Raw genomic sequence first — 26567 nt, 5'->3', positions numbered from 1 at the left:
GACTTAGGCATCCCGCCAAACTAGTTTTTCGAATTTCTTCAGAAAAATAGTTTGATTCATTGTAATACAAGGAATTCCACCCATTTTTGTTATTAATTTCCATTAAGGAAACATGTTAGACTCCCTTTTAAGAGTTCTTAACTTTTACTCCTTTTGATATTGTTCATGCAGATTTATGGACTTCACCAATCCGTAGTCGTTTGGGTCATAAATATAATCTTGTTTTACCTGATGATTTTATTTATTTTCTATGGATTTTTCCCTTGAAATACAAGTCCCAAGTTTATAATATCTTTCATGATTTTAGTGCCTATGTCAAAACTCAATTCGAAAGGCCTATAAAATCCTTTCAAAGTGATAACGAGCGTGAGTTTGACAACACTCATATCCATCAATTTTGTGCCAAACATGGGATGACTTTTAGGTTCTCTTGCCTAAAAAAGTCTTGCCAAGATGGTAAAGTCGAACGCATTATACGCACAATCAATAACACTACTACATTTTTTATCAAATGCAACGCCAAAAAATGAGCTAACGCAACGCCCTGTTCAATGTCGTTGCAATAGATAGCCTGATGCAACGGTAAGATTAACTAATACAATAGTCAATTATATATCATATCTAATGCAACGGTCCCTTATATGCCGTTGCATTAGATTGGGCTAATATAACAGCAACAAAGCTAACACAACGGCTACTAAACTTTCAATTTTTTTTTTTCCCTCATTATTTTATACCTAAAATTTTGAAATTTTAAATTAAAGACTCCAAATATTTTAACCCCCACTGTTAGCTTATTTACAAATTAAAAAAACTTCAAATTCCCCTTCTTCAATTCATATGGTTAGGGTTTCCTCCAATTTTGCAACCTGCCTTCTCCATCCTTGAGAACCCGTCATCCATTGATCGAAGTCCATTAAAGTAGTACTCTGAATCCTTTTCTCTCTGGTCCAATGAAGTAATACTCTGAATCCTCTCCATTCAAGTCGTATTTTGAATTCTCCATTGAAGCTGTACATTAAACTCATCCCTGAAACGGCTTTTGAGCCTTTTGTTCTCCATTGAATCAGCTTCTTAGGTACATTTTTTTTTTTCTTTTAAATCATCACCGACTATCGATTTTACAATCGAGGGTTTGCCTCTTGGCTTTTGTTTTATTTTCATTATTTTTGATTTTAGGTAATTGATTTGTAAAAAAGGATTTGTAATTGATTTGTAATCATCATTGACTATTGTTTTCTAGGATTTATGGAGGTGATGGTGGTGGTGACGGTGGTCGCGGCATCCATTACGGCGCTTAGATTTCTAGGATTTCAGATTATAGCTAAGAAGAGATTTAAGACTACCGCTCCTCTCCTCACTGCCACATGCACGGTATTCTTTCCCTCTTCTCTCTTTAAGCTTAAAATTAATGAAGTGTTTGTCAATGTCTAAGGAAGATTTCAACCTAATTTTGCAATTCCGATCCCTTGGAATTTGATTTTGGGAAACTTTGGAAATAGTTTGATATTGTGTTATGGGTTTTAGTTCTAAAATTAGTTGTTGCTACACCTCTATACTTGTACGTATTGTTGTTTTCTCTGTTTTGTAAATTGATATGATCTGGTAATCTTTTTGCTTGACAGTTGTAGTATCAGATCTTGTGCTGCCATTTAATTATCTCTGATTAAACTAATTAATGCATTGCTTAGGAGGGTGGTGAATCAACTATATGAACTTATATTTTCTGGTCATTTTGTTTGAAGCTTTTCAGATTGGCTTTTATCTTTTCTACATAATCGCATTCTGTCTGAATTCCTTTTATATTCATTCTCATATTTCCTAATATGTTGTTGGCAAGTCTCCATCTCTAGAACCAGACTAAGCAACGCTGGGTAGATAATAAAAATCAAAGTAATAAAGGGCAGCAAGTTCGTGCTCCAAAAATAAGGCTGGCTGACTATATTATTTTGAATCTGTTCAAATTACTAGATCTTCATTTGCAAATTGTATGGTAATTTGTTCTGGTTTTCTTTAATGTATCTGAGTAATTGAGTATGTTTCCCGTCCTAAGTTAGTGAAGGTGTGCCTATTCTACATTTGTTGAATTTTAAAGGGTTGTTTCACTACATAATCAAAGCTTTTGAAAAGTTTGATTTTGAAGTAGAGGGTCAACAGCTTGTGCTGGAAATATTGAAAGAAATCTTTGGGACCAGTTATGATAAAATGAGGGATTTTATTGGGTGATGAAAATGTGGTTTATTGCTTGAAAGGTGTGGATCCTATCAAACATGTTGTGTATGAATTTTTCTATAGATAATAAGGGGAAAGGAGGTCTGCAAAGAGAGGTGTGGGCATATTAGTAAGCAAAGAGATCAGCAGGTTTTCTATCCGGGCTGGTTAGTGTGTGGAACGTATCTTGTCAAAGTTGAAGCTTTTTAAGTCTTTTGTAAGGTCTAGGGTGGAGTGTGACTATGACACTGGGATTTCATTTTTAATGATGTTTGACTTGCTGTATTAATAACAATCGTGGTTTTATACAAGCATATTAAAAATGTTAATGATTCATTATGTTCGTTTCGTGAAGCTAGGACTATTTTGGGAGCTCTATTGAACTCCTGGCTCACTGCTGCTTCGTTCCACTTTGATACCATCTTTTGTGAACGTTTTTTACTTGGTGTGCTCCTTGTATTTCCATGTCTTCATGTCCCCTTTATGTCATTCAAGTTTATCTTTGCTCGATGTTTTGGAAGCTGGGCAAAACAAAAGATGTGTTCGTTGGTGGAGATTATGGTTGACCATTGAAGGATAAACGGTTATGATTGCTTTTGTTGATGGCCTTCCCAGTTTGTTTGGGGGTTTTATTGGGGGTGGGGGTTTTATTGGGGGTGGGGGTGGTTTTCTGCCTCTCAGTGAAGTTTGATCACAAAGCTTTGTCAAACTTAGAGCAAGAGTTAGAAGTAAATAAATCTTGATGGTGTTTATCTAATTTTTTTATTCCCTTTTGTTTTTAGTTGGTGCCTAACTGCCCCTAGTGGGTGGCAGGTGCCTTATAAGCTCACTACTAGAATATAAAGTAATGGCTCATCGATCATCAACGCTTGGTCTTCCTCGATTTTTTTTCTTTTTTGGCTCCTTACCTTTTGAAGCTGCCGGTGATTCTACATTATATAATTTGGGAACAAAAGATGCAAAGCTTTTATTTCAGTCTATTAAATTTTTTTAATAATCTTCCTTAGTTATTTAGCTATGAATTTTGATGTTAATTTAAATAGTGATAATTTATTTTATAATTTTCCCAATGAAAACAATGTATAAACCCTTTATTTTCATTAATGAATTTTCAATTTAATAGTCTGGGTATATGCATTGTGTGGCATTAGATTTAGGGAACCGTGACATTAGGGTATATGCACCGTGTTATTAGGTATAGGAAACCGTGACATTAGATATTATAGCTAATGCCACGACATTAATGTTTCCGTTGCATTAGGTGCTGATCTAACGCAACGGAAAATTGATGCCATGGCATTAGGTGTCATATGCTGTGGCATTAGACCTACTGCAACGCCAGCAAATGCCACGGTACATGACCGTTGCATTAGGCCTAATGCCACAGATTTTGACACCTAATGCAACGGATTTGGAGATTGCAATAGGTCAAAAATATAGTAGTGTAATATGTCACGTACTTTGTTTTTTTCATGCTTCCCTCCCTCCTTCCTTTTAGGTCTATGTCGTAGAGCCCAGCCATATGACACCCTTGTTAGAGTATCAACGATGGTTTTAGCATAGGCAATGACGGTAAATAACCGTCGGTCATAATATTTGTATTTTTTTCTTGATTTTCTTAAAATTAAATTGTTTTAAAATATAACATGCACTCAATTTGTAAATAAAACCTACTATCTGAATTACAATTCAATAATTTCAATAATTTGGTTTTTTCTTAATTATACAATAATATTCATAGTACTTAGTTACATTATATTAATAATATTTTGAGAACGTAGCTATATATACAATATACAAGCTGGCACCAAGAAAAAATTACCAGATTCCGATGATTAGTGAAACTACCAAAATTGCATGCCTTTATAATATATATGAAAACTAAATAAAGTAACTACACAGGCCGATATATATATATATATATATATATATATATATATATATATATATATATATATATATATATATATATATATAGATAGATAGATAGATGAAACTACCATAATGAACGAGCTAATAAATACGTACACTAACTACCTAGCTAGGTCCACGGGAGTCTGTGCAACATTGCCACCACCAAAGTTAGGGTCATCCTCGTGTCTACGGTGTTAAGTTGGTCCGGACCCACAAGTCGAGAACATGTGGTTGAACTGGGACATGTTCCTAAACATCTCCTCTATCATGACCCTTTAGTTCTCCCGTTCCTTTACCAATGCAGCCTCCACCCATTCATGAACCTATGCCTCCATCCTCCCACTAATCGTCTCCCAATACAGCTGGTTAGGGTTTGGTTGTGTCCCCTGAGAAGTACACTCATCCACCTTCTTGTTGTAGATATCCTGCATTCATTGAATAGTCAATCATGTGTTCAAAAGTAATGCTTTCATACAAATACAAGGTTTTAGAAGCATAAGTAGTTCAAAATATTTTAAATGAGCTTCTAACTTATCAAACTTCTTTGTTTTCTTCATAAACTAACATCTAATCCTTCTAAAAACTCATATTTAATATTTTAACTTGTTCATAGGTTGAAAATACTTAAAACAATCATATTCATGAAAATACAAGGTTATAGATAGGAGCATAAGTAATTTAAAATCGCTTAAATAAATTTCTAACTTACCTAATTTCTTTGTTTTCCTTATAAACTAACATTTAATCCTTTGCACTACTCATATTAGTATATTTGAGATGTTTTTAAGTTGAAAATGCTTAAAATTAATCATATTAATCCAAATACAAGGTTATAGGAGCATAAGTAGTTGAAAATGGCTTAAATAAGTTTCTAACTTACCCAAATTCTTTATTTTCATAACAAATTCACATCTAATCTTTTTAAAAACTCATATTTAGTATATGTAACATGTTTATAGGTTAAAAATGCTTAACAGTAATCATATTCATGCAAATACAATTTATAGGAGCATAAGTAGTTCAAAATGGCTTAAATAAGCTTCTAACTTACCCAAATTCTTTGTTTTCTTTATAAACTAACATTTAATCCTTCTTTTAACTCATATTTAGTTTATTTGAGATATTTTTAAGTTGAAAATGCTTAAAAGTAATCATATTCATCCAAATACAAGGTTATAGGAGTATAAGTAGTTCTAAATGGCTTAAATGAGCTTATAATTTACCAAAAAAATTTATTTTCATAACAAATTCACATCTAATCTTTCTAAAAGCTTATATTTAGTATATTTAACATGTTTATAGGTTAAAAATGCTTAAAATTATTCAAATTCCTGCAAATAAAAGGTTATAGGAGTATAAGTAGTTCAACATGGCTTAAATGAGCTTTTAACTTACCCAAATACCTTTAGGGCACGCATGAATCTTCTCGTTAGGAAGCTCCAAATTCGTTGAGCATCTTCTTTGTATCATAAAATGTGTTGGCCATGTTACCATGAATTGCTTCATTGATTAATGAAGCGAACCCATCAACACACCTATGTGGCAAATTATACTTGACTTCAAAGACACAATTCTAGATGTCATTGCCAACACAGTTACAAAGCTCCCTTTGTATAGTGGTTGCTTAAAAGCCTTTAAAAGCTTAATAAACTACTTCACTTGAGCATTTGGCTCCTCCTCCATTCCACAAGGCTCTCCATCAGCTAACTGCTCATCACTAGGTGAAAAATGGTAATGAGCATCGGTTCAAACCCCTCATTTAGCACCGGTTTTGAACCGGTCTAGATTTGAGGGATGCCAAAAACTAGAAGATTTTGCACCAGTTCAAAACTAGTGCCAATCCTTAGATTTAGCACTGGTTAACCGATGCGAATTACACTCTTTGGCACCGGTTAACCAGTGCTAAAAGTACCTGGCGCGCTTTTTATTTTATTTTTTTATACATATAATTGGCACCGGTTAACCGGTGCCTTTAACTGTTTTTTTTTTTCTTTTTTTTGTTTTTTGGCAATAAATAATAATATTAATACTAATACTAATAATAATAATAATAAACCTGTACATCATGTATTAATTCTACCATTATTATAATATATTATAATAACAATAATAATTATTATTATAATAATTATTATTATTATTATTATAATAATAATAATAATAATAATAATAATAATAATAATAATAATTTCTAAATTGAAATAATAACAACAATACATAGATATTAACTAATAATCCCAAATGCAATACAATGAAGGGTCATATTTACAATTCCTCAAAAAAAAAAATTTGTCATATTTACAAACAATACTAATTAATAATGTGGTTAAAAATTTAACAAAATACAAATTCCAATAGAAATGACATTAACAAATTAAAGGTGATGAAAGACGCCAACATGTCTCGAACTTCATTAAGTTCCTTGCTTGTCAACGGACCTCCCTTTTGTATCTTGCAAAACTTGGAATAAACAAAATTTATGTTAGAATCAATTACTTAGGTTATGCATGCAAAAATAATTTTACAAGTTCATTTAGGCAAAAATTTATTACTTAGGCCTACATGACTACTACTTTGCCTATTTTCTACATTTCTTATCAAATAAACTCATTCTTTCTCATAACATGTCAATATTACTTAGTTATAGGCAGCTAAGACTTGAAATCACATGAAAAGAGATTCAAGGGTTTTAGGACGCATTTTGATCCAAAATGGCCTAAATAAGGCCTATATGACTACTAGGATGCCTATTTCCTACATTTCTTATTAAATGAACTTATTTTTTCTCATAACATGTCATTATTACTTAGTTATAGGCGCCTAAGGCTTGAAATCACATGAAAAGAGCAATTCAAGGGTTTTAGGACGCATTTTCATCCAAAATGGGCCAAATAAGGCCTATATGACTACTAGAATGCCTACTTCCTACATTTCTTATCAAATCACATGAAAAGAGAAAATTAACTAAGTCAATGGCATACCTCATCAAGCTTTAGTGTGTCCGTACAACGACTTACTATGTCAAACATGAATCTCATCACGTATAGGCCACAATCAACTTCGTTATCTTGTTGTGCACACTAGCATAGGAACAAAGTACATGAATCAAACATGCATAGCAAATTAGCAACATCTTACGCATTGTTTATTACCAAAATCACAATATCATGTGGCATTACCATCGGTGATTTCCATGTAGGACCGTCACGAGCTCGACAATTTATCTTCTTCATAACACTTTAGAAAAGTAAGTTCAAATTTGATTAGTATGACTAATAAATGAGTTAGGAAATGATAATCAACACTAGGTAGCTATATTTACTTTTGCAATATGGACTTCACGAGGAGCTTTTTTGGATGAGGTAATCGAGTTGAATCAAATAGGAAGATTGTGTTATTAGAAACACAAATCACCAGCAGGGTCCAATGCAAACTACGTAAATTCACAATAGACAAACAAATCAATAATTAGGAGTCAACATATAATCAGGGGAAACAAATGAATTTGGCATGGTTAGACGTACACCTCATAACATGGGGTGAATATGAACTTGTCTCATGCACGCACTGATTCCTTGATACTCCTTTCAACATAGTACAACACGTTAGGGTGGTTGCCTAAGATTCTATTAGTGGAGGTCTGCTCGGGGCATAACCACCCAGCTTGACAAGGAGAATCATATCAAGGTCACGTAAGTGCTCCTATAGTGCTCTCGTGCATGATAATAGAATAATAATGGAAAAATAAACGACAATCACCACTAATCTGAATAACATCATTTAAGCGACATTGAATTACCCTCATGAATGTTTGAATGAGGGAAATGTTAAGCATTGAACCACTTAGAAAAACCTTCACATCTTCTTTGGTAATCCATGCAATTGCATCCTAATCATAGTGGAACAATGCCTAAGGTAGTGCAATTTCAATGGGAGTGTCACTAGGCAACATACTAGCAACATTGTGTAGAAAAGTTAAATCTTTAGAGAGCGATTGAAGGACCGTGTCTCCAACAACTGGAGTAGCTTGCATGGATGAACCTCTCGAAGAGTTCTTCTTCGACGCTTTTTCACTCTCCGACCGTTGTTCACTCATCTTCTTTGTAGGTTGATCAATGCTTTTAGGCTTCTCCACCCTCCTTCTCTTTGAAGTTTGGTTTTTACTCGAACTGATAAACAAATAACGTAATTAGTTAGAAAAGAAATCCATCCAACTCTTGGGAAAACAACCGGGCATAGAGTAAAAAGTGAACCCAAAATCTTACCTTGTTGATCAACCTTACCCAAGCACATGGCCATGGCACAAAGCTACGTTTTGCTTCCCAAAGTGTAATAATCCCATCCTCCTCTACGGGCACCGGTACTAGGATGTCCTCGAACCCCGGAATCACAGAATTGATCCTGACCGAGTAATGTTGTGGCCTAAGCGGTCGCAAATGGACCGTACCACTGGTCGGTTGTGCACTAGCATACGCAACCAAATGCAAAGCTCCACTGTTTGATAGCCCCGGGTGTAGAAGTGCACAACGGGTCTCTTCCTACACCAATTTGGAAGATCACTTATAAGAACCAAGCATATCACAAGGGGCCAAACATCCACCAACAAACAAACAAAACCGAATACAAAACAAGCAAAGGCAAAAAACAAGCCTACAAAACACCACAACACCGAACAAAGCTACACAAATAAGCATACATAAACTGTACAAAACACTTAAATAACGAGCACAACAATAGCACACAGCAACACAGAAAACAACACACAACAACACAGAAAACATAGAAAACAGCAGCCAGCACACAACAACATAGAAAACACCAGCCAGCACACTGTAACACAACAACACAAAAAACAGCAGCAAGCGCACAACAACACAGAAAACAGCAGCCAACACACAACAACAGCACACAACACACAGCAAACACTCAAATAGAACACAACAAGCTGCTCCTTGGCAAACACAGCACAACAACAGCACACAACAACAACACATAACAACCAGCATAACAACAGTAAGCACAACAACAACCAACACAACAACCAGCACAACAGCAAGCACTCAAACAGCAAGCACAACAACAAAACACAACAACAGCCCAACACAACAACCATATCACAGTCAGCAGAGAGAAGTAGACAAAAGCAGAGCAACTCAAAGGCAGACACAGCAGACAGCACAACAACCAGATCACAATCAGTAGACAAAAGCAAACAGAAGCAGAGCAACTCGAAGGCAGACACATTAGGCAGCACAGAACACCGCAACAGAACCCTGACAAACCCAAACAACCTAGCAGCCAACAGAAAACGGAGCTGCATAGCACAACACAGAACAACAACCAACCAAGCAGCAACACAGAAACGAAGACAGCAGCTGACTCCATCCAAACAAAGACACAACAAAGCAAACTTCACTAGATCACAACATAAACAAAGAACCAACAGCACCATCCAGACAAAGAACTAAACAAATCACTTTTAAATCTGGAAATTCATGAGGTGTTGGATTATGAAGCTCTCTTGAGTCCGTATGTGTAGGAGTACCAACCTGCAATAGTAAATTAATAATGCCACCTTAGATCCCACATAACTCAATATGCCAAAACTATAGATTTGAAACTACCTCATGTATCTCATCGTCTCGATGTATCTCATCTTCTCCTTGTCCTTGTGGGTGACTACATGAGTCGACTGGTGTAGTCGAGGCGACAAGTTCATTTGCTTTGCCCAAGCATTGAATTCATCTTGCATTGCGTTGCGTACCTGTTCCTTAATTGATGCCACCTTGGCATCCAAGTCATGTGGTGAGTTAATACTTGCTCGAGATCTTCCGGATTTGGTGTATTCTGCACCCATCACCTTTTCCCATCCTAGCAATGTCCCTCCCACACCTAATACCCGTCCTGGATGGTAAGGCTTTCCCAAAGCCAAGGTGAAAGGGTCTTTTTCTACAGTTGGGACGAGCTTGCCTTCAACCAGTTCTTTAGTGTACTAAAGCTGTAGCAAAATCAAAAAGGTAACATGAATATAGTTACTATTTTTGTATAGTGATATTTATGCAAAAGCTTCATAAAGTTCACAAGTTCATAGTTAGCTTACAAGTTTATCTGCCATTTCTTTAGTTTCCGGAGCCATGATGACCCATTTTCCAGTTTCCTTGTCACGCGCATGCAGAGAACAAATGAAATCGCCAACACGACTCACCAACATAGTGATCGTGGAATCAGAAGGTTCTTTGGATGACCCTAGAAGCGAAGTGGGGTATACTCCCTCCTTGACCCACGTTTCCCTCCATTCACCAAATGTCTTACACCCCATACGATGGGGGTATTGCCTCTACAATGCATTTTTGGAATTTTGTTTTCGCAGTTCCTACATAATTAGAAATGTTAGTATCGTTACTTCAAAAAGAGTCAATATATTGTACAATTGTCATCAGATTTACCCAAACTTACAATTGCTTCCGTTTTACTTCTTTGAAGAATGAAAGCTTCCCAATCATCCTTTGATACGCTTGGCCATTTTTGCCATGGGAGTTACTCTTCCTCGATAACTTCATCATTTCCACCTCCATTATCCTTTCCCTGGCAAGCTTTCTTCTCCTTTGGTTTTCTCACAACTCTATTAGTGATCCACCCACGAACTAAGCCGGTCTTGAAGCCTCTGAATCTTTCCGCTAGTAAAGATTCAAACACCCTTCGCTTGGAGGCATCATTAGGAATATTAAACAGACTCTGCAAGCATAAATAAAAGCGATTATTAGTTTCACCTTTTAAATAACAATAAGGTGAAGGTATTTATAATTGTGTAAATGTGAAAACAAAACACTTACCCTTGTATCATTCCAAAATGTTTGAATCAAGCCTGGAGATACTTCCCGCCAACCAAGTGTAATGGGGATTTTGCGCGCACATAGGCCAACGTGAACAACATATTGACAACGCCATTTGCCTGTAGGTTGGCCTACCTTGTCATACTCTAGGACCATGGGACTGACGAGTTTCTTGAAACTTGTCGTCAGACCCCTAACCTTTTTCTTAGCCGGTGCCTTCACCCCCCCTCCACCACCTTGTCCTTGGCTTTGAGTTTGGGGAGTAGGATTCTCACCAACCGTCTCAGAAACTGCATTTTCAATAGGAGGCGCATGTTCAGCTGAAATTTCAAATTCATCAAGCCTAAGCTCAAACTCATCCTGAGCTTGATCTTCTGGCTCACCCAAATCTTTCTCCTAGTTGACATCATAAAGCTCGTTCTCATCCTCATAGAAATCATCATCATCATCCTCCATATCCTCTACACAATTACGGTCCTGATCTTCCTCCATGAGATATAAACACCTGCCATTACAAACATAACACGTTATTAGTTGTAATATAAATAAATTTGTAAGGTAAAGTTATAATCAAATATGAATTTATGAATTAAAATACAAATTAACATAGAAAATGGGCAAGTATAGGTCATTTTTATTCCATATTTCACATGTTTTAAAGGTAACTTCATTTATTTAAAAGAAAATGTGAAAAATGGGCAAGTAAGGTAACACTTTCATTCATTTTCACCAAAATAATTCTGTAAATCACCTAACCTGTGATATAATAATACTTTCAACGCCTACAATATCAAAATCACAAAGAATAGTTCCTCAATCTAATATTCCTTCTTTGTGGTCTGATCACAAATAATTTACTTGGTCGTCTATGTCATTTGGTACAACAGGTCTAGGAACAGTGAAAGGTGTTGAATCATCAAGCGCATCATATTCTTCCTCATCCTCAACATCTCCAATGCCTAGGATTTTTCTTTTGCCGGCTAGCACAATAGACCATTTTGAATCGATTGGGTCAATTACGTAGAACACTTGCTTAGCTTGAGATGCAAGGATAAATGGTTTTGCACTATCATTCAGGTGGCCAAGATCTACAAGAGTAAAGTTATCATATTTGACGTTACGCCTGATATTATCAACCCACTTACACTGGAAAAGAGCAACCGTGAAGTTACAATAATCAAGCTCCCATATTTCTTGAATTCGACCATAGTATGACAACTCTACATCAACGGGTGATTTATCCTTAGCACTTGCAAACTCCCTTGACGATACCACAAGCGTTACACCACTGTTTTGGGTCGAGGAAGATTTTGAATCCATACGCTCAGTCCAAAAAGTGTACCCATTTATGTCATATCCCTCAAATGAGCGAATATCATCCCTAGGACCATAATCAAGCCACCTTACTGTATCAGTGACACTCTCATCCATTCTACCCATCACTCGATCATGAAACCAACTCACAAACCTCTTATTATGCAACTACATCAACGCCCTTTCACCTTTCGATGGAAATTCATCACGCAAAATAGCCATGTGCTCGTCTAAATATAGGTGAACATCTGCAACATGGTGCAACACATATAGGTGTGCTTGTAAGAACTTATCTCAGTCAGGTGACATTCGTTTCGACCCGATTGTGCCATGACCATCAATTCTCCCTTCATGTCGAGAAGTAGTAAGACCAATAGGTTCAGCAAAGGCTATATAGTAGGCCACAAAATTACTAATCTCCTCACCACGGTCCCTTGAATCATACTTCCTTCTAGGTGAGCCCGATTCCTTACTTTATGTTGCAATGTACCCATGTGTCTTTCAAAAGGATCTCATCACCTCATGAACACTAGACCGCACAACTTAATCTCACGCACCAAATGAAGAATCAGATGCACCATTATGTCAAAAAATGAGGGTGGGAAGTACATCTCAAATTTGCACAAAGTCACAACCACATCCGCCTACAAAGAATCAAGTGTACAAGTATCAAGCACTGTGCTGCATATTGTATTGAAAAACGAAGAAAGGCTTGTAATATCTTCCCTCACGTGCTTCGCTAAAATACCACGTATTGCAATTGGTAGGAATACTTGCATCATAACGTGACAATCATGGGATTTCATACTTGTCAGCTTTAATTCTCTATATATGGATACAAATCTTTTCATGTTAGATGCGTACCCTGATGGAACCTTAATACCGTACAGACATGCACAAAACATCCGTTTTTCTACCCTTGACAATGTGTAGCAAGCCTAAGATAAATAAGCCTTTTCATCCTTGGCTTTTCCCTCATATTTCTTCTTCGACGGATCCGTGGCCTTTCCCTTTTCCTTTCCCTTTCCCTTGCTCTTCCCCTTTCCTTTTTTCAAACTCATTTCATTTTCCTTTTCTTGTTCCTTTCCCTTTCGAACCTTTTCCTGAGCCCACAATTCTGGACGAACCCCCATCTTTTCCAAATCTAACCATGCACCCTTTCCATCCTTTGTTTTGCCTTGAATATTCATCAGCGTTCCCACAAGAGCATCACACACATTATTCTCTATATGCATTACATTAAGACAGTGCCTAACATTATATTCTTTCTAGTACGGAAGCTTCCAAAAGATTGATTCTTTTTTAAAGAGAGCAATTGAGTCCGCAACTTTTTCTGTTTTCCCAAATACTGTTCGAATACCCTTAAACCAAGCATAAACCTCCTCACCAGTCAATGGCCTAGGCGCAGTCCCCTCTTCCGCTGTCACATCGAATGCCTTTTTCTGCCTACGGTACGGGTGATCGCACTTGAGCAACCTTCAGGTCCGCACGTACACCTCTTTATGAGAATGATCAAGGTGCATGCTTGGCGTGTCATCAATACAAATGGGGCATGATTTTTTTTCCTTTGTTCTTGTACCCAGACAAGTTGCCATATGCAGGAAAATCATTGACAGACCACATAAGGGCTACATGCAATGTGAACATCCCATTCTTATGAGCATCAAAAACGGAAACCCCTTCGTCCCACATCTTTCTCAAATCGTCAACAAGTGGCGCAAGATAAACATCTATGTCGTTTCTAGGTTGCCTTGGCCCCATTATTAGTAGTGAAAGCATTACATACTTCTCATGCACAACCAAGGAGGCAAATTGTAAATCACTAAAAGTACCGGCCATGTGCTGTGTTGGGTAATAAGAGTGCCAAATGGATTCATCCCGTCCGTGCACAACTCTAGCCTTAAATTTCTGACTTTATCGCCAAATTTCCCAAACTTCATATCAATCTTCTTCCATTGCGGGGAGTCGGCTGGATGCTTCATCATTCTGTTTTTCTTTCTTCCCTCTGCATGCCACCTTATGTTTTTAGCGTCTTTAGGTGTTGAGAATAGACGTTTAAACCTTGGAATAATGGGAAGATACCACAACACCTTAGCAGGAGGTCCCTTCGTACCAGCATTGCAATTCATGTGCTTGTAGCGCGACTTCTTGCATCGTGGACACTCCTCCAATTGTTCATATTCATTTCAATAAAGAATACAATCATTAGGACATGCATGTATCTTCTTATACTCCAAACCAAATGGACACATGAGCTTCTTTGCATAATATTAAGACTTAGGAATTTCATTTCCGTTAGGCAACATCTCACTTAACGCGGTCAACAAAGAAGTAAAACTATTGTCCGTCCATCCATGCTTCGACTTAATGTTAAAAAGTGTTAGCACGGCTGATAGTTTGGAGTATTTTTTGCACCCAGGATACAAAGGCTTTTTAGAAGCCTCTGATAATGACTCAAACACGTCCCCTTCAACACCACGCATCATCTCATCCACCCCTTCATCCTCGACCTCATCCACCTGATCATCCTCAAATCCATCCTCAGCACCATGATCAACAATATGTTCATCATTATTCTTGTACTACTCGTCCACACAAATGTCATTGCTTCTATCATCATGCACATCATTCCCAATAACATCACCATTATCAATAATATATTCATCATTCCTGTATTCCTCGTCCACACGAATCTCATTGCTTCTATCATGCACATCATTCCCATCAACATCCCCACTGTACTCTTTGCATAATAGTAAGACTTAGGAATTTCATTCCCGTTAGGCAACATCTCACTTAACGCGATCAACAAAGAAGTAAAACTATTGTCCGTCCACCCATGCTTCAACTTAATGTTAAAAAGTGTTAGCACGGCTGATAGTTTGGAGTATTTTTTGCACCCAGGATACAAAGGCTTTTAAGAAGCCTCTGATAATGACTCAAACACGTCCCCTTCAACACCACGCATCATCTCATCCACCCCTTCATCCTCGACCTCATCCACCTGATCATCCTCAAATCCATCCTCATCACCATTATCAATAATATATTCATCATTCATGTATTCCTCGTCCACACGAATCTCATTGCTTCTATCATGCACATCATTCCCATCAACATCCCCACTGTACTCTCCTTCTTCACCGTGCCAAATCCACACATGGTATTTTAGCCTAAACCCACGACAAATTACATGATCTCTAATGATTTCAACACTATTGACCACCTTCACATTATTACAATCAACACAAGGACAATAGAGGTAATTGACATCCATTCTGCGCTGATAAGATGAAATCCTCATGCAAAACTCTTGAACCCTATGAAAGAATCCCAATGTATCACGTCTACCATACATCCAATCACAATCCTTCTCCATTTAGTAAATTGTCTCTAAACATAGTAACATATTATGAATAATGTATAATTACTACATATATTATATATGTAAGTCAAATTCAACCACACACCATGCATATACCATTCATATAGTAAAAAAATGCATATGTGCTTCCAAAGGGTCCTTATCACTCCAACCTAACCCATCCTTGAACGTCTAATCTCACTAGTGAATGTATGTCGACTTTCCAATTTTAAGGAAAATCCGGCAGCATTTTCCCCCCAGTTCTCCAAGTACACGATGTAGATAATTACTTACCCACACATGTACCCAGAGAATAGGGTGAGGAAATGGTAAGCCAAGATGTTCCTTAAAATCCAAAAAAAAAGACATACATTCACCACCTAAGTGAGATTAAACGCTCAAGAACAGTCCCAACCGGGGACTATTCAAGACTTTCTCCTAATGAAAACGCCTTGAATGGGTATCTAGGCATATGATGATGCAAGCATTTTATATATTGTTGTATTTATTTGTCATTAAACAATACATAAGTTGTAATAGCATGAAAAAACTTTTATTAAATGGATATAGAGAAAGAAATATAGCTTAGTAAAGTTTATAATTCATACCAATATAATAAGTACAATGGATGTATTCTTTCTAACTTCCCACTTGAGCTAAATATGTAGTCTTCAAGCTAAACTTGTGCTTCAATTCAAATATGAATCTATAAAAAAACAAAAACAAAAAACAAAAGTTAGTAAGTATGAACTATCATTTGTCAATTGGAAACTATTACGGAACAGAGAAAACAACACAATTCAAGTTCTCAACACATCAGGAGTACAAAAGGTCCAATCAAATCCTTTTACACATATAATTATCTTTATGTTATCCAAAAATAACACGTAGTAATCCAAAAATTACTTTCCTCAAACTGCATGCAGCATTAAAAAGTTCATTCAGCTATAACTGAATAACGAACACACTTTCCGTTAACAGGCTAAAGCCAAAACTATGAGACTATACAGGAGGAAAAAATTCTCTGGTATCGCTGCTTATCTATGATTGATTAAATAGTGAGTACTAAAACATTCTTATTCCTTGGCTCCGTCATAGTTTAATAAATTTACCTTCTAAGCGGAAACAAAAAAGAGAACTACTGCAGTAGTGCAATGCTAAAGCAGAAAGATGACACCATATAAAATCTACACCATAAACTATTATAAAAAATATTCACTCATTCCTTGAAGAGCTTAAAACTAAGCTTATATCTTCAAAACAGGTTTCGAACACAGGCTTTTGGACCCTCCACATTCCTTTTACTCACATGATATACGAAACTAAATTGTACAGGATATCCAAAACATGGAATTCGATAATTTAAAAAGAACCCTAGATTACAAGAACCCAAAAATTACTAAACTGAATATCAAATCAACGACAAACCCTTGATTGCTAAATTAGAATTCGATATTTAAAAAGGGCAAGAAAAAAATCTAACCTTGAAGCTGCTTCAATGGAGGTGAGAAAGCTCAGAATTCGCTTAAATGGAGAATTAAGAGCACGCACTTCAATGGAGGAGAGATATGGAGAGAGAAGGAGGTGCAGTGAGAGAAAGCTCAGAAACCGCTTCAATGGAAAATTAAGAAACTTCGGAGGTGGTGGATTCAAGAGAAATGCGAAATTTTGGGAAGGAAAATAGAAATAATGAAAAGCAGAGGGAAAGAAAGAAGAAGAAGGGAGCCCGATTTTTTTTTTTTTTTTTAATTCGCACCGGTTTGAACCGGTGCTTATAACTTTATTTCGCACCGGTTTGGTTTGAACCGGTGCGAAAACTCTTTCCCTCTTTTTTTATTATTTTTTTTAATTTGCACCAGTTTGAATCGGTGCTAATAATATAATTTTGCACCGGTTTGGTTGGGTGCGAAAACTCTTTCCTTCAATCCCGCCTATTTTTTTTGGCACCGGTTCTGGTAAAAACCGGTGCCAAAAATACCCCAAAAAAATAAAAAAATAATTTTTTTTATTGGCATTTTTTTCACTTAAATTGATATATAAACATTAACATATATATAAAGTTACATTTTTTCTGTTAACTTTCAAAACAAAATAGGAAAACAGCAGCTTGAATTAAGAAATACTCCGATTCACAGCCATCTGTCAATGAGCTAGCAAACGTTCAATGAGCTGAGCTTGCTTTTCCCTCCTTACGGTTTCTCTCAACAATACTCTTGAAACTCTTTCTCACTTGCAGAAGGTACAAGGAGTATATTCATCATGTGTCAAAGAAGGCTAGTGGCAGTAGTGAGTAACCAAGCTGGACATTGCACCAAGGAACCAAGTTCAGCAGCTTTGTTGCGACTTGATTGTTAGAATGACTTCGATGATCAGGCCTGGTTATTATGTCAACTTTTAAGCTTGGTTCTTGCTGTGATGATCAGTTTCAGTAATCGGGAATTATACCCACCATGAAATGGGGCCTAAACCATCAAAGTTAAGTAATCCCTATGACAAAGGAATGCTCGAATTATACAGCCGTTTGTCAAACCAGAACAAAAGGGAAGATATATAGCAGAATATATAAAGCAAGTTATTAAAAAAATGAAAGACCTTAGTTTATTTAAGTGATTAATAATGAACTGAGCTGAATTTTTCTGATTAATAATGAACAAGCATCAATCTTTCAAGAACAGTGAGTTACCAATATCTAACAAGCATCAATCTTTCAATATAAATATGGGCAAACCCTTTTATCTACTAGGTAAATTAGCCAACAACAGTTACGAGGATTTCTTAGGAAAAAAATAACTCTGAGACATTGCGGATGGCATCATCAATACAACACATGAGTTACAAACTAGAAGATAAAAGTATCCCAAAAGCTAGAACACAATCCCAAATCTACTGTCCGAAAACAGGCACTATATAACAAAACAATCCTAAGTTAGATGCTTACCAATAAAAATAGTTGACCACAATTTGCTTTACAACACTCATCATCATAAGATGCAAGTTATTCCCATAATGATACCTTGGATCAATTCATAATTTAGTATGAAAAATAACAATATACGAAGTAATATAATCAAATTTAATCCAAATAAAAAGAGAAAATAATAAAAACTAAAAGTGATGAACATTACAGCTCCAATACAATGCTGATATACTAACTTCTGCACTTTAGAGTCCTGAGACAAACCTTTAGCCACCCTTTAACATATAACACCCAAAATTAAACAACATTCCACAACATCATCTCAAAGTTTGCTCATATATTGCACCTATACAACCAAAAAGCTTAGTGAAACAAGTGCCAAGTCTAAACAAAAATATATACAAGTATATATATACCGACATGAGAAACAGAAAATGAGGAACAATACTTAGCTAATTCAAGGATATCCTTCACAATTAATCCAAACTGATTACACTCCATATACTTCTTCTTCAGATGCATGCAAAGATTGATATATTATCAGACAAAACTTTGATCATATCCAGTTCAGCATCAAGGGCTATCTTGAGATAGTGCCTTGCTGTAAGTGCTTCCACAACATCCACACTGCCACTACCTCTCATAGTTGTGTAGGTAGCAGGCATCACTTCACCCATACAATCATGCATAACACCTCCCAAACCAATTCTGTCATCCCCGAAGCAACCAGCGTCTGTGTTCACCTTATAGCAGCCAACAGCAGGAAATACAGTCAGGGGGTAGACACAGCAGGGCAGCAAAAAAAAATCCTCATTAGCATAGACGTGAAAATTTATAAAACATTGTAATCTTGTATGATTATTATAGCATACATCTCTAGTATATATTATCTAGGAAGCTCAGAATATAAAACTAAAATTCTGAAAACTAATACAGATAAATAACATACAACGCAACTCTACATGTATCTATCTATTACCGACCACCTGGACATAGTTGAAAACTAACTGTTTTCCACCCTTAGTTAAATAATGCAATAAAGTTTTACCAAAATTATGTTTTAACATGAAAAGAACGAAAAGAGAAGAAAAAATCAATATAAGCAAAAAATTCATATATATATATATATATATATATATATATATATATATATATATATATATATATATATATATATATATATATATATATATATATATCGAGCATCTAAGAGCAATTTGCAATAAAGTAGAACACGAAGAGAAAGATAAAGAGAATAGATTAACCAATTCCAGAGTGCTGGTGCTATTTTAAAAATGAGGTAGTGAAGAAGGCAATGATCTTTCTCCAATCTGAAAGGGAGAGCTTAACAAATTGAAGAGAGAAATTGCAGGAAAACCCTAAATTAATTGGAAGCACATCAGCCAGCAGCACAATGAGTTATTTTTTAACATAATCGACTTGAGTTCGACTTCGCAAAATCATCAATACACCAAGTTGTAAATTAGATTTCTTTCTCAAATAATCGAAATTGACAGAGAAATGATACGTAGAAATAAAGAAAAGTTAATCCTGCAAACAAACAAGACTTAATCACTCAAATAAATATCAAACACATCTACAAAAATCAATTACGCTATAACAAATTAATGAAGTAACTTTTCCAACAAAACAACCCAATTGAGGAAATTACAACTAACACAAATAATTAGCGAAATTGATATTCATTGATTAAAAAACTTCATTGATTAAAAAACATTACCTCAGAAGTTGTTTCAATGGAGGAGAAAGCTCAGAACTGCTACAATATAACGCAAAGCTAAATAACCTAGAAACCCTAACCTCGAATTTCTGATTTTTGGTTCGAATTTGTTGTTGTCGAAGACACACGCACATGATTGATTCAAAATAGACGCACCCAGAAACCCTAACCTCCAATATTGTAGAAAGAGAGAAGGAGAAGGAGAAGGAGATCGAAAGAGAGGAGAAAGGAAAGGGAAAGTGGCGGTTATGGAGAAGGAGATCGAAGGACAGAGAAGGAGTGTTAGGAAAGTGCTGAGAGAAAGCTCAGAAGCCCCATCAATGGAGATATTCGAGTACGCTACAATGGAGGAGAGAGAGAGGCAGATCAGATGAGAAGAGGAAAGATCAAAGAAATGAAGAAGAAAACGCGCATAATAAACCGGGCTTTTTTAAAAAAAAAAATGGCACCGGTTCAAACTGGTGCTAATTACTATAGTTAGCACCGGTTTAAGGCAAACCGGTGCCAAATCTATTGCTTTCCTTGGTTTTTTTTTTATTTTTTTTAAAGGTTGGCACCAGTTTGAACCGGTGCTAATTAAATAAGTTAGCACCGGTTTTGGTTGGAATCGGTGCCAACTCCCTATTTTTCAATCCCGCCCATTTCTTTTGGCACCGGTTTTCAAGAATCGGTGCTAAAGGGGGGTGCCTATTTGATTTTTTCTACTAGTGGTTGTAGTAATTAGGTATGAATCCCTTCTTGTACAAATGCACTTTCATTATATCCGCTTCATGAAAACAAATGTTCCTGCATTTCAGACATGGGCATTGAACAAAATCCTTGCCTAGGTCGTTATCTGGATTTGCTTTTCAAAAGTCGATGAAATCATTAACTTCTCCCATGAATTCAAGCCTCAAACTACGCACTTCATTATATCTGTCATTGTAGGCGTCATTCGAAACGCGCCTACTTAAGCATGTTGTGAATATGCTTGGCACTTGTAGGAAGTGGGAATTGACATATACTATTAGAGACAACAATTAGGGACAAATAAAGTTAGGAGCCGCCAACAAGTTGAAAAGGAATTTGTAAACCGTTCACGGATCATTATAAGGCAACCACGATAAAGGGGACAACGATAGGCAACAACGATTGACCCGTGAAGGTTATACCCCAATCATAATTCATGAAATGACTAACTCCATATGGTTCGGAACCACGAAAGGAGGATTGGGGATGATAGTACGAAGTTAGTCATGGAGTCACATTCGCCTGTATTGGCTTCTACTCGATTCTTATTGTGAAAAGTAATACTTGAGATCTCAAAGGCACACAAACAAAGATTCAATTTGCTCCAAACTAATATTAAGCTAAATTGGTTGAATGTTAATGCAACATACAATTCTAATTATTGTGATTACTATGATTAACATCAAGATAAAAAAAGGATCCTAAACAGCCGTCCAAATTGTCTTATTAGGCGTTATATTCAATTACATATTCCCTTTAACATGTAATATGGTGATCAACAATAATAATTAAACAACAATAACATTGGAAGAAATTTAACCATAAATCTAACAATTCGATGTATGCCAAAAAAAAAAAAAAAAAAAAAAAACCAACGTTAGAAATATAACAGGAACAAAAGGAACATGATTCCTTACTTTAATTGCGTTTGCTTGCGGGTGTAAAATAATAAACACGTTAGTATCTTCAAGGAAATGATAATAAAATGGAAATTAAATCAAATGAAATTAAAGTTGATTTGGGGCCAAACCCTCAAACAATTCTACCTTTCACGCCTAAGTTTTAGTATAAAACTTCGGGTAAAGTACGGACTCCGGGGAGTGCTTAAGGGGATGAATTGTGAAAATATGGAAGGCAAGTATTTAGGCTAGAGCATAAAGAGAAAGATAGAATTATTTTTTGGTTCAATTAAGAGAATAGGTTTAAGGCTTAGAATGTGAGAGAGAGAAAATGAGAATTGTTGTTGTTACCCCAAAACTGTGAAATCAGACTCGTATTTATAGAGGAAATATGAGGGGTGAGGTCCAGAACCCGAGAAATGAGGCACTGCAGAGGAACACATTGTCGCGCCACGGCATAGTTGCCGTGGTACGGTATAAATTGTCGTGGTACTGTATAAATTGTCGTGGCATGGTAATTGAATTGTGGCTCAACAGTGAATTCTATCGTTTTTGAAGGTCAAAGCACGTTAAAAGATAAAACCGGGTCAAATAATTTGCCGTGTCACGGCAACTTCTGCCGTAGCCGGTATTTCTGCCATGACACGACATATGGATATTTTTGGAATTCCGTCTAAATTCAATTTTATCTTTTATTTTACATTTATTATGGGATAATTAGGTGCCGTTTCAGCTATTCCGGACCTATTTCAAGTTTAGGGTTTAATATTTATTAATCGGGCTTAATTAATAAACAAAATGGATTAAAAATGATTTGGGCTTAAATGTGGGTTGGACCATGTTTTGACTAAATACTTGGACTGATTCGTAGTGCTTGACTGAATATGGATTTTAAGCACTCTCAAGATTAAATACTCGTCCCGACCAAAAATGGCAGTGAAAGGTTGTTCATCATCGAGTTTGGTTTTAGGGAGAAATTTTTAGGTTTCTACAGAAGCCCCTACTTTGACTGAGTTTGTAGAAACGTAAGTTTCAAAAGCGATAGTAAAAGTAGTCAATTGGGACGGAGAATGATTTAAGATATTGTGCGATCCTAAATCACTCTGTATACACCAATACCTGCAGAAAAGCGTTAATTCCACATATAAAAGATTAAAGGGATAGAATGTGTATCTAACACCAATTCATCGGCAGCAAATACGTTTGGTAGCTTTCTGTGTCTCGAAAAATACACCGGATGATAGTCTTCCGCGCCTCGGGAATTCTATCGTGAACCACTACGCCTCGAGCAATCCACTAGATAAAGGTGACAACCTTCCGCACCTCAGGAAACATGGTACGGTACTCCTACCCTCGAGTAGCCCACTGAATGATGATCTTCCATGCCTCGAGAAGAGTAATGAATGATAGTCTTCCACGCCTCGGGAATTCTATCGTGAATCATTACGCCTCGAGCAACCCACTAGAAGAAAGGCGACAATTTTCCGCGCCTCGGGAAACATATCTTAGACTCATACGCCTTAAGCAGCCTACTAAATGATGATCTTCCACGCCTCGGGAAGACTGATATGAGATAGTATCCGCGCCTCGAGAATCCACCGTGATCTCCTACGCCTCGAGCAACTCACAAATTGCAAACCTCTACGCATCAAGAAGTATGCAACAGCTGACCATTTTCCGCACCTCGGGAAAACATGTCTGATGATAAAAAAAATTACAAGTCTCTGCGCCTCGAGAAACTTACAACGTGAATCGTCCATGCCTTGGGATGATCACTGAGTGTTTGATAAATGTCCGATTGTCCCCGGAGTGAGGTTGTAAATGATGATTTGTTCGATTGTCCCCAAAGAGAGGCTATAAATGATAATTTGTTTTATTGTCCCCAAACAGAGGTTGTACCTGAGACCTGCAAAATAAAATTTGCCAAAGGATTCGTGTAGACTAAGATTGACTCATGACTAAATTGACAGAGATAGAGTTGACACGGCATGACATGCGTTGACTTGTGATTGTGTGTGTATATGTATAGATTAAGTGTGTGCTCACAGACACAGACAATGAAAAAAAATTCCGTCATTTTTTGTCATGAGTAGAGGGTACCGACTCTCTCCCAAAAAAGAAAGACGTAAAAAATAAAGGTTTGAAAAAAGTTTTCGAACTCCCTCTAACAAAATTAATTTCAGAAAAGTTTTTGAACATTCCCAAAAGAAAAATTTTCGAAAAGTTTTTGGACTTCCTTAAAAGAAAGGTGATGAAAAAATGGGAAGAAGTTTTGAGCTTCCTCGTCGAGTATTATAAAGCGAAGCAAAGTGAATTGCATGGATTTTCTTCTTGTCGAATTGAATCGCTCGTCTTGAAAATAATTTATGCATGATGAATGTTCTTAGGCTAGGAGGCTAAGGATAATTACATCATGTGACCACGATCAATGAATGCACTTAGTCTAAGAGGCTTAGTTTATTGCCGATGTATGCTGCTTAGGTCAGGAAGCTAAGCATCATATATAGTGTATGAAAAACGAATCTTGATGAACGTTGCTTAGGTATGGAAGCTAAGCAAGTATGTAATGTATGCAACAATGAATCTTGGTGAACATTGCTTAGGTCAGGAAGCTAAGAAAATATACAATGATGAATGTTGAATGTTGTCTTACAAGATGATGAAGCATGCGCGTTGATGAAACAAGATTTCATGATAAGGGTTCCTAATGTAATACCCCGTATTTTTATGCGTATATTAATTTAAAACATTATTTTATGAGGTATTTAAATAGTTCAAAATGAATTATTTATGGTATTTTAATCATTTTAAAAGGTTTATTTTAATTAAAAAGCCATTTTTATTTATTTGTTTATTTTAGAAATGTTTTATTTGATTATTTAGAAACTTTGGGGCAAATTTAAAACTAAAAGGAAGTTTTTAAAGTTAATGGAATTTTAAAGAAAGTCAAATGCCTTTTAGAATAGGAGAGGAATCATTAAGGGTAAAAAAAGGAAATTAAGTTAGGAGGGTTTTGAGAGAGAGTATAAATACACATCTTATAAGCAAATTAAACCTTGCTCAAGGTGGAGAATACCTAAAGGTATACTCTCTTTCTCTCTCCTCTTATTGTTCTTTCCCCTTGATTTCCCCCCCCCTCTTCTCACCTCATACGCACGCACCACCATCACCACCGATGGTCGGCTGCCACCACTACCACAGTCGACCACCGCCAGCACAGGGCGGCAGCAGCAGCAGCCGCATGGAGGTGGCGCCGGCCACTCTCCCCTCTTTACCCTTTGTGCAGTTAGGTTTTTACAACAAAAAAAAAATAAAAAAAAATTCAATCTAGCTTTGATTTAATTATTATTCTTGGGTGTGTGTGATGATTTCATGATATTTTAATAATGATTATTATGTATATAATTTTCAGATTTGGTTTTTGAATTAAAAAGCCCGAAATTGAAACCCTAGGTTTCTAAATTAATGCTTATTGATGGAATTTGATTGTAGTTGATTAAAACTATTGAAATCAATGTTTGTAAACTAAATTACAGCAAGTTTAGGAGTTTTTATATGCTTGAATTTTTATGTAGAGGCTAGAATTATGTTTCTTAAAAGGAATTTTAATTACACATTAATTGAGAACAAGCGTAGGTGGTTTAAATTAATTTTCAACATGTTTTAGAAGGTTTAAAGTGATTTAAAGAGTATATATTTTTGAAATTTACTATGAATAGGTATTAATGTCTCTTTGTAATTTTAGGTTGTAGGAGACTTCCAAGTGAGTGATTTTGTGTAGTCGTGGCGATTTGAGATCATATTCGAGGTACGTTCGCATACTCGGTAGTTATTTTCGTGTGTAGAAGCATGTTAGGCTTTGTTTAATTAATTCCAAGGTAGTATCAGGACTGGATTGATTTTGGTGATTGATTTGTGAAGTATAAATTATTTGAGATGAATTATTGATTGGAATTAATTATGTTGACATGTTGATTATGAACCACACTTTTATTATTGAAATGACTGAATGCATGTTTAATTAAACTAAATGTTTAATTTGGTTTGGATTATGAAAAGGGAATTTTATTATGGTTCATATAATTTTAATTGATGCTATAAGTATAGGAAAGGAGCTATTTAAGTGTCTATGTACACGAGGATTTAATTATATTGTGATACCTAAGTGCATTTAAGGTGTTCTAAACACCAAGGGATAGGATTTGTGGTGCATTATGTGCTTAAGGTGTTATTTAATGTCGAGGTTGTTTAAAAAGGGTTCAACATTAAATTATATGTGGTCACTAATTATTCAAGAATTAAATTGGTATGTTTGATTGCTTGAATGATTTATGATGATTGATTGTGTTATGAACTAAGAGTCATTACCAAGTCTAAAATATGTAAACAACGTAAAGTGAAAGAGATTGCACACCAAAACTCTTGGAACGCATATACCTCGAGTATGAACATATGGGGGGAGTTATCGGGTTTTATATTTAACCATAGCTTCTCTGGGAGTATAGGATGCTGTATTTTCCTTTTTATTATTATGCGTAGGAATTCCGCCACTTATGAGTGGTTCTTTTATACTGGCACGGTTAGCTCCCGTGGTAGTACCCCTTTATTGGGGCAGGTTAAGGGGGAAACCCATTCGATGCATAAT

General features: G+C 36.1%; 2 long non-coding RNA genes across 4 annotated transcripts; one reads left to right on the top strand and one right to left on the bottom strand.

The window, feature by feature from the left end:
• Window positions 1-668: 668 nt before the first annotated feature.
• On the top strand, window positions 669-3380 carry LOC110728524. Of its 3 annotated transcripts, none has more exons than XR_002512703.1 (3): window positions 669-1078; window positions 1244-1374; window positions 2571-3380. It is a non-coding gene; the product is annotated as an uncharacterized LOC110728524 (long non-coding RNA). The 3 variants fall into 3 exon arrangements; XR_002512702.1 differs by having other exon boundaries at window positions 2567-3380; XR_002512701.1 differs by lacking the exon at window positions 2571-3380 and having other exon boundaries at window positions 1244-2098.
• A 14284-nt stretch (window positions 3381-17664) lies between these two features.
• On the bottom strand, window positions 17665-19625 carry LOC110728523. Its single transcript, XR_002512700.1, has 3 exons — window positions 18762-19625; window positions 18575-18649; window positions 17665-18123 (listed from the first exon to the last, which is right to left on the bottom strand). It is a non-coding gene; the product is annotated as an uncharacterized LOC110728523 (long non-coding RNA).
• Window positions 19626-26567: the final 6942 nt, after the last annotated feature.

This window comes from Chenopodium quinoa, unplaced genomic scaffold (genome assembly GCF_001683475.1).
Source record: "Chenopodium quinoa cultivar QQ74 unplaced genomic scaffold, ASM168347v1, whole genome shotgun sequence".
NCBI lineage: Eukaryota > Viridiplantae > Streptophyta > Magnoliopsida > Caryophyllales > Amaranthaceae > Chenopodium > Chenopodium quinoa.
This window is presented reverse-complemented; position numbering and strand designations above follow the sequence as displayed.